At 34.6% G+C, this 6,939-nt stretch overlaps 1 pseudogene; it reads left to right on the top strand.

Annotated features, from left to right (window-relative positions):
* The first annotated feature begins 3,531 nt into the window (after positions 1-3,531).
* LOC118854311 lies at positions 3,532-3,828 on the top strand (annotated as a pseudogene).
* Positions 3,829-6,939: the final 3,111 nt, after the last annotated feature.

The following is a 6,939-nucleotide window of genomic DNA, read 5'->3' on the forward strand; positions in this document are numbered from 1 at the left end:
CCATTACAGACACATGGTATCTGTAAGGGCTAACTTTGATAGACTTGGCTCTTCTCATCAATGCAAGGTTCAAAGACACCTCCTAAAGACTCATGGTAGAAAAAAGCTATGCATATCCAGGGAAAGAATTACAGAGTCCAAATGTAGATTGAGGCAAACTATTTACTCTTTTTTTCCCTTCTTTTTTAGTTTCATTTCTTCTTTATCATGATTCATTCCATTGGTTATGATTCTTCTTTACAAGTTGGCTATTATGTAAATATGTTTAATGCAAAGGTATTGTAGAACCTATGTCACATTACATGCCATCTTGGGGGACAGAGGGAGGAGAGGGAGGGAGAGAAAATTTGGAAACTCAGAAACTTGTGGAACTGAGTATTGTATACTAAAAAAACATAAAAAGAATAGTGAAGAGTGTTGGTAACACATGTAAGTGACTAAGAAGTTATTAAAATCCAACTCTTCAACATTTGAACCAAGTCTTCTAATCTTTTTCCTTTTTCATATTAATCCTTCTCTGCTTTTATCATCCCTTTTCTCCAAAATCAAGGGTTATGGATAGATAGATAGATAAATGGATAGAAAGATATAGATGCAGATAAATAGATACATACATATACATATGTATGTATACATATGTGCATATGTATGTATATGTATGTATGTATGTATGTGTGTATATGGGGGGGGAGAAGCATTTCTGGTTGAACAATCTGGGGGGGGAGAATTACTTAGCATACACACCAAAATTTTTTTGAATGTTCTGGCCATAAGGCAATTTTGATCAGTGCTATTGACTTAGTTGCTTTCTCAGTCGAGAGACTTTGTGAAACTTTGATGGGTTCATATCCAGATGTCTTAGGAAAACATGTCTTACATATATTACAAGCTATATTCTACTGCACTTCAAAAATCAAGATCTTCAAATGTCCATCTTCTATTTATTTTAATGGGCTGCCAACCAACTGCCATGCAATAATAGCAAAACAAAATCATGGATTTAATCTTCAAGTAAAGTAAAAGTAAAGTAAACATAAGTGGTAGGAAAGACTGGAAGACAATAGCACTTGAAATCCTGTATTCTTTCATTTTTTCACTAACATTATCCTATCAATAAATCTCCTACTTTACTTTTTCCCTTTAAATCAGAAACCTTGTATTTATCATTGTGGCAAGTATGTAAGGTTAAATTTTAATTAAATTATTAAAATAACATAATCATTATACAAATGCTTCTGTTCCATAATATTTATTCTGCCTCTGAATAAAATATCTTCACTTTGTTATGAGAGTATACAGTGCATACATTTCACCCAAGATCCTTGACAGTTTTCCTACCTGTATAATCATAAAAATAATACATTTTGATAACTTGGAATAATTTTCATATTGGAGAACACACACACAATAAGATTTTGGTACAATCCTTCTTTTACATATTTTTTTCTTAAAATATTCCTGTTCCTGAAGAACAGATAAAATTATTTCCTTTGTGTGTATGTTTGTGTGCGCTTATACAGACACAAACACAGATATAATGTATGAATGTATTTATGTATGTATGTTTTCAGATCACTTTTTTGTTCTACTTTTTTGAACATTTAGATTTTCATCACTCAAATCAATTATGAAGCATTTATTAAACACTGTATACTAGAAAACATTCTAGTCACTGACAACACAAATTGCCCTGAAGGACTTTATCTTGTATACCAAGAGACAATGAGACAAAATAATATAAAGGAATTTATAAAGGAATTTTGAGGGCATGAATGCAAAAGAAGCTAGGTTTATCAAAACAAACTCATTTATAGAAGTGAGCTTTGAATGGACCTTGGGATTCTTAGAAATATAGGTGATAATGGCTGCACATTTTAGGCATGAGGGACACATTGTATAATGACAGGCAGATGGCAGATGGAAAGGCATGTGTAGGAAACAAGAAATTCTGTTTAGCTGGACTGCAGAAGTAAATGAAAGGGAATACTATATAGTAAGTTTAGGAGGGCAAGATGGACATAGGATTTTAAGTGCTTTTTATTTCAAATTGAGGAACTTGTATTTGATCCTAGAGGTGATAGAGAACCAATGGAGTTTACTGAAAGGGTTGTAGTGTGGTAATATCACTTTGACATTATAAAGATGATTGATTGAAGACAGGAGAAATGAGTTAGACCACTTAGAAGGCTATTGCAATGGTCATGATGAGAAATTGTGAGAGAAGACAGGAGAAAATGAATGTGAGAGATGTTATAGAGGGAAATTCTTCCTAAAGAAATGAGACAAATCCTTATATGTGATAAACTTATACTAAGGTCCTTGTTGTACTAGAGTATCTTTCAATATGGCCCAAGACAGGCCTGCCTTCATAAGGTATAACATCACTCCCATTATTTTAAGTGCATTATTAAAAAGTTTCTATGGTATTGTTAGCTTTTGATTACTTCAACTAAAGTTCCTGTCTACTTTTAACTCATTAAGTAACTTAATTCATAAAAATTATAGAATATTTTGTTGGAAGAGACCTTTGAAATCTACTAGATCCCTTTTACTTCCAACAACAAATCCCTCCAATAACACTTCTGTCAGAAGAGCATCCAAACCCTGCTTAAATCCCTCTGGTGAACATCATTTTATGAAGCAAGCTTTTTTCATTGTTGTATAATTATTATAGTTGGATTATTTTCTATTATATTTAGTAATATCTTCATCCTTGTAATTTTCACTTCTGTCTTTTGGAAACATAGAGAACAAGTCTGAGGTCTCTTCCACATAAGATCATTTTAAATATTAGAAATTAAAACTCCCTACTCCTAAATCTTTTCTTTTTAATGGTAAATAATTTTCAATGACCCCAAGTCTTCTCTTTATAAAGATAAATACCCACAAATTAAATGCATCATTATTCATGTGACATCTATTCCAAATATTTTATTATCCTTTTTACCTTTTCTGGACATTCCCCTTTCCGCCACCCCCAGTATTCCTTTTAAATGTGGCATCCAGAAAGAAATATATTATTTTAGTCTGGTCTAGTCATGAAGTAAAATTATAAATGTCCATGATCTAAATACCATCTTTCCATTAATGTAACTTAAATTAGTTTATGTTCATTTATTCATTTATCTGCTTAGATAATTATCTCTCTTCATTTCTTTGGTTGTTAATTAGTTTACTTATCAGTCATATCAAAATGCAATGTTATCTTTTTTCATGAAATGAAACTTTTTAGGTTTAAGCAAAGTAATTATTTTTACCTTGTGATTATATCTGCGTAGGTTTCCTCTGATTTATTTTTTTTTAATCCTCTGATTTATTTTCAACTGAATGAAAGCATTTGCATTTATTACCATTAAATATAAATTTATTTCCATTCCAATCCATTAGTCTAGCCTTTAGAATCTCTGAAACTTTATTCTGTCAACTAATTGATTAACTATAGTATCTTTCCAGAGTTTACAGATTTTTCTGCACATTTTAGAAAAATGCCATCTATGGCCCTCTCCGAGCTCCAGCCCCGCTACTGGCAACATGGCTAAATGCACCAAGAAGGTCAGAATTGTTGGTAAATATGGAACACGTTATGGTGCATCCCTCAGAAAAATGGTGAAGAAAATTGAAATTAGCCAGCATGCCAAGTATACCTGCTCCTTCTGTGGCAAGACCAAAATGAAGAGACAGGCTGTGGGTATCTGGCATTGTGGATGCTGTATGAAAACTGTAGCTGGTTTGGACCTACAATACCACCTCTGCAGTCATAGTCAAATCTGCCATCAGAAGACTGAAGGAATTGAAAGACCAGTAAAATCTTCTTATCAAATACCTGTAGCCCAGTCCAACAATAAATGGGTTAATTCATGGAATAAAAATTTAAAAATGCCATGTATGTGTTTATAGACAATAAATGGATAATAAAATTAGTTTGAATAGGATGAGGTTCAGAGTATTATGGAATATCACTATAGATATGTCCCTAGGCTGAAATTAATCTATCACTTAGTAATTTTCAGGTAAGTTTGTTCAACTACTTTCAACAACACCTCATGTCTTTTCTCCACAAGATTATCCTGAAAGAAATTGTCAAATTACTTTTTCATATCAAATTATACTATGTCTAAGAAATCTGTTTGTTATAACTCTCTACCACTCTTTACTCTCTGTAACTCTTTACTACTAAGTAAATACTGATATTTTGTCATGTGGTATAGTAGAATAAGCACAATTCTCAGAGTCTAAATATATTGATTTCTACTGATGACCTCTTATTTATATGCTGTATCATTAAGGCAAAGATGACCATAAACATGTCTGTATAGTTCAGAATCACAAAGTGTAAGAGATTCTCTAGGTAAAAGGCATGGGAAGTATAACATTTATTTAGACACCAGAGGATCAAACTCCAAGACCAATAACTCCAACCTGACATAGCAGTAATTGTATTCCAAAACCAGTAGGTCCACCTCAACATAACAACAAGGAGATTTTAACCCAGTATTACAGCAAAGAACCAAGTCATCCTGTAACCTTCCCCCCTGCTGGGGCATTCCTGTAAACACTCATGAATCCCAACTGTTCTCTCTTTCCTCAGTTCTCTAGTCTCCACTCTCCATTCTGCACTCTTTCTGCAGCTCTCTTTTGTCTCTCTGCAGTTCTCTGAGTTCTGTAGCTCTCTAGTCTGAGGATTCTCATCTCTGTCATCTTGGAGTTCTTACTTCTCCTTTGACTGAATTCTGACTTCTCACCTCAATGGCTACTTTCTGGGTATATATACTCATTTTAGGGCCTGAGGGCTTCATGCCCAATCAGTGAAAGGGTATAGGCCTGGGGCTTAGTACTTAGTAAATAAAGAATGTAGGCCTGCCTACAAATAAACCTCTCATCAAGCTTCCCTTAAGTAGCCCCATCTGAGGCCTGTTGAATGGGTGGGAAAGATCTTTAATCACTGATTGGCATCACATATGCAATTTCAAATAAATATTTTGCAATAATTTAAAATTTTTGTAGGATATCACTTTAAAGCTTACAAGTAAGGCACCATTATGAATTATCTACCTGCCAAGTTATTTTATATTTATTGTTAGTTTTTAAGATTCTGAGTTAAGAAACACAAAAAAGAACACATCTAAATACAAAATACAATATACAAGAGGGTTATCTGTAAAAACCTTAAATTATATTCTATTCATTTTGCTTTCTTTAAAGTATGTAATGAATTTCATGTATTACTTTCAAAGGTGTCCTGCTTATTTATATTTAATTCTTTGTTTCCTTCAGTTCTCTTGTTTGCACTTAAAAAAAGTTGTAATTATCCTTTCTTAATAATTTTCTTCCCTTTTTTGTCCACTTTATTCCTTTTTCCCTCAACAAAAAAGAAAAACACAATCCTCTTAAGAAATAAGCATAGTCAACTTCCAGGAGCCAGGATGGCAGAGTATGCAGTAAATCTGTGTAGCTATTCCATATTAACTTCCAACAACCATAAAATAGTGCCCCATAACAAATCCTGGAACAGCAAGGACAGTGGAAAGACAAGGTGGAGCAGTCTTTTAGCCCAGGAGACTTGGAAGATCAGCAAAAAAGGTATGTCCCAGTTGGGTAAAAAGGGGAACACATTCCAGGACAGGAAGCATCTCAGCAACTCTCACCTCAGCAAATCAGTGAGAGATGCTAAGCCCCAGTGTGGCAGAGCAGGCAAACACCAGCACCAACACTCCTCACCCCCAACTAGCCTTTGGTGTAACCCTAGGCAAACAAGCATCCTCCAATAGCCAGAGATCTGCATGCTTCAGCAGAGCCCAGGGAAAATAGGTACCCTGTGGTGGTCAGACTTACACAGGTTTCAGTGTAGACAAAGGGAAACACATAACAACCATGTCTGGCCTCAGCACAAGCCAGACACTATGACTAGGACCCTAGCTCAGCACCAGGAAACCTTTCAGAACCCTACTGCCTCAAGCAGTGTCAGCCAATCCCACCCCCAACCCACCCCTCGACACAGCACCAGTTAATAGGGTCCCCTGTGGGCCTCAGGACAACATCAGAAGTACCCACTAAACAGCCAGGGCACATAGCCATTGACACAAGAAACCTGAGACAGAGACCCTTCCACCCTAGGATCAGAGATCAAATTCAAAGAAAAGAGAAACACCCCCACAAAAGAGGAAAAAATGATTTAAAAAAAGAATCTGACTATAGAAAGTTATTATGGTGACAAGGAAGACAAAGACACAAACTCAGATGAGGACAACAATATCAAAACACCTATGAGTAAAACCCCAAAGAAAAATGGGGAGTGGTCTCAAGCCCAGAAATAACTTATGGAAGAGATCAAAAAGGAGCTTAAGAATCATATAAGAGAGGTAGAAGAAAATGGGGATTAAAAAATGAGAGTGATGGAAGAAAATTATTTTAAAAAGAGCCAGCAGCTTGGAAAAAAAATGCTTAAAAAGTAGAATTGGACAAATGGAAAAAGAATTACAAAAATCCCCTTAAGGAAACAACTTCTTAAAAAGTACAATTATCCTAATGGAAAAGAGTGTTCAAAAGCTAATTGAGGAAAACAACACCTAAAACTTAGAATAAGGCAAGTGGCAGCTAATGACTCTAAAAACAGAAAGAATCAATCAAACAAAATTTTTAAAAGATGAAAAAGTGGAATAAAATGTGAACTACCTCATGGGAAAAAATAAAAAAAAACTGACCTGGAAAATAGATTAAGGAGAGACAAAGTCAGAATCACTGGACTACCTGAAAGCCAATAATCAAAAGGAGAACAAGGACAGCATCTTTCAAGAAATTGTAAAGGAAAACTGCCCTAATATCCTGGGGCCAGAGGGCAAAATAGGCATTTGAACAACCCGCTGATCACTTCATGAAAGAGATGCCAAAATAAAAACTCCAAGGAATATTACAGCCAAATTACAAAATTATCAGATTAAT

Source organism: Trichosurus vulpecula, chromosome 6 (assembly GCF_011100635.1).
Source record: "Trichosurus vulpecula isolate mTriVul1 chromosome 6, mTriVul1.pri, whole genome shotgun sequence".
Lineage (NCBI taxonomy): Eukaryota > Metazoa > Chordata > Mammalia > Diprotodontia > Phalangeridae > Trichosurus > Trichosurus vulpecula.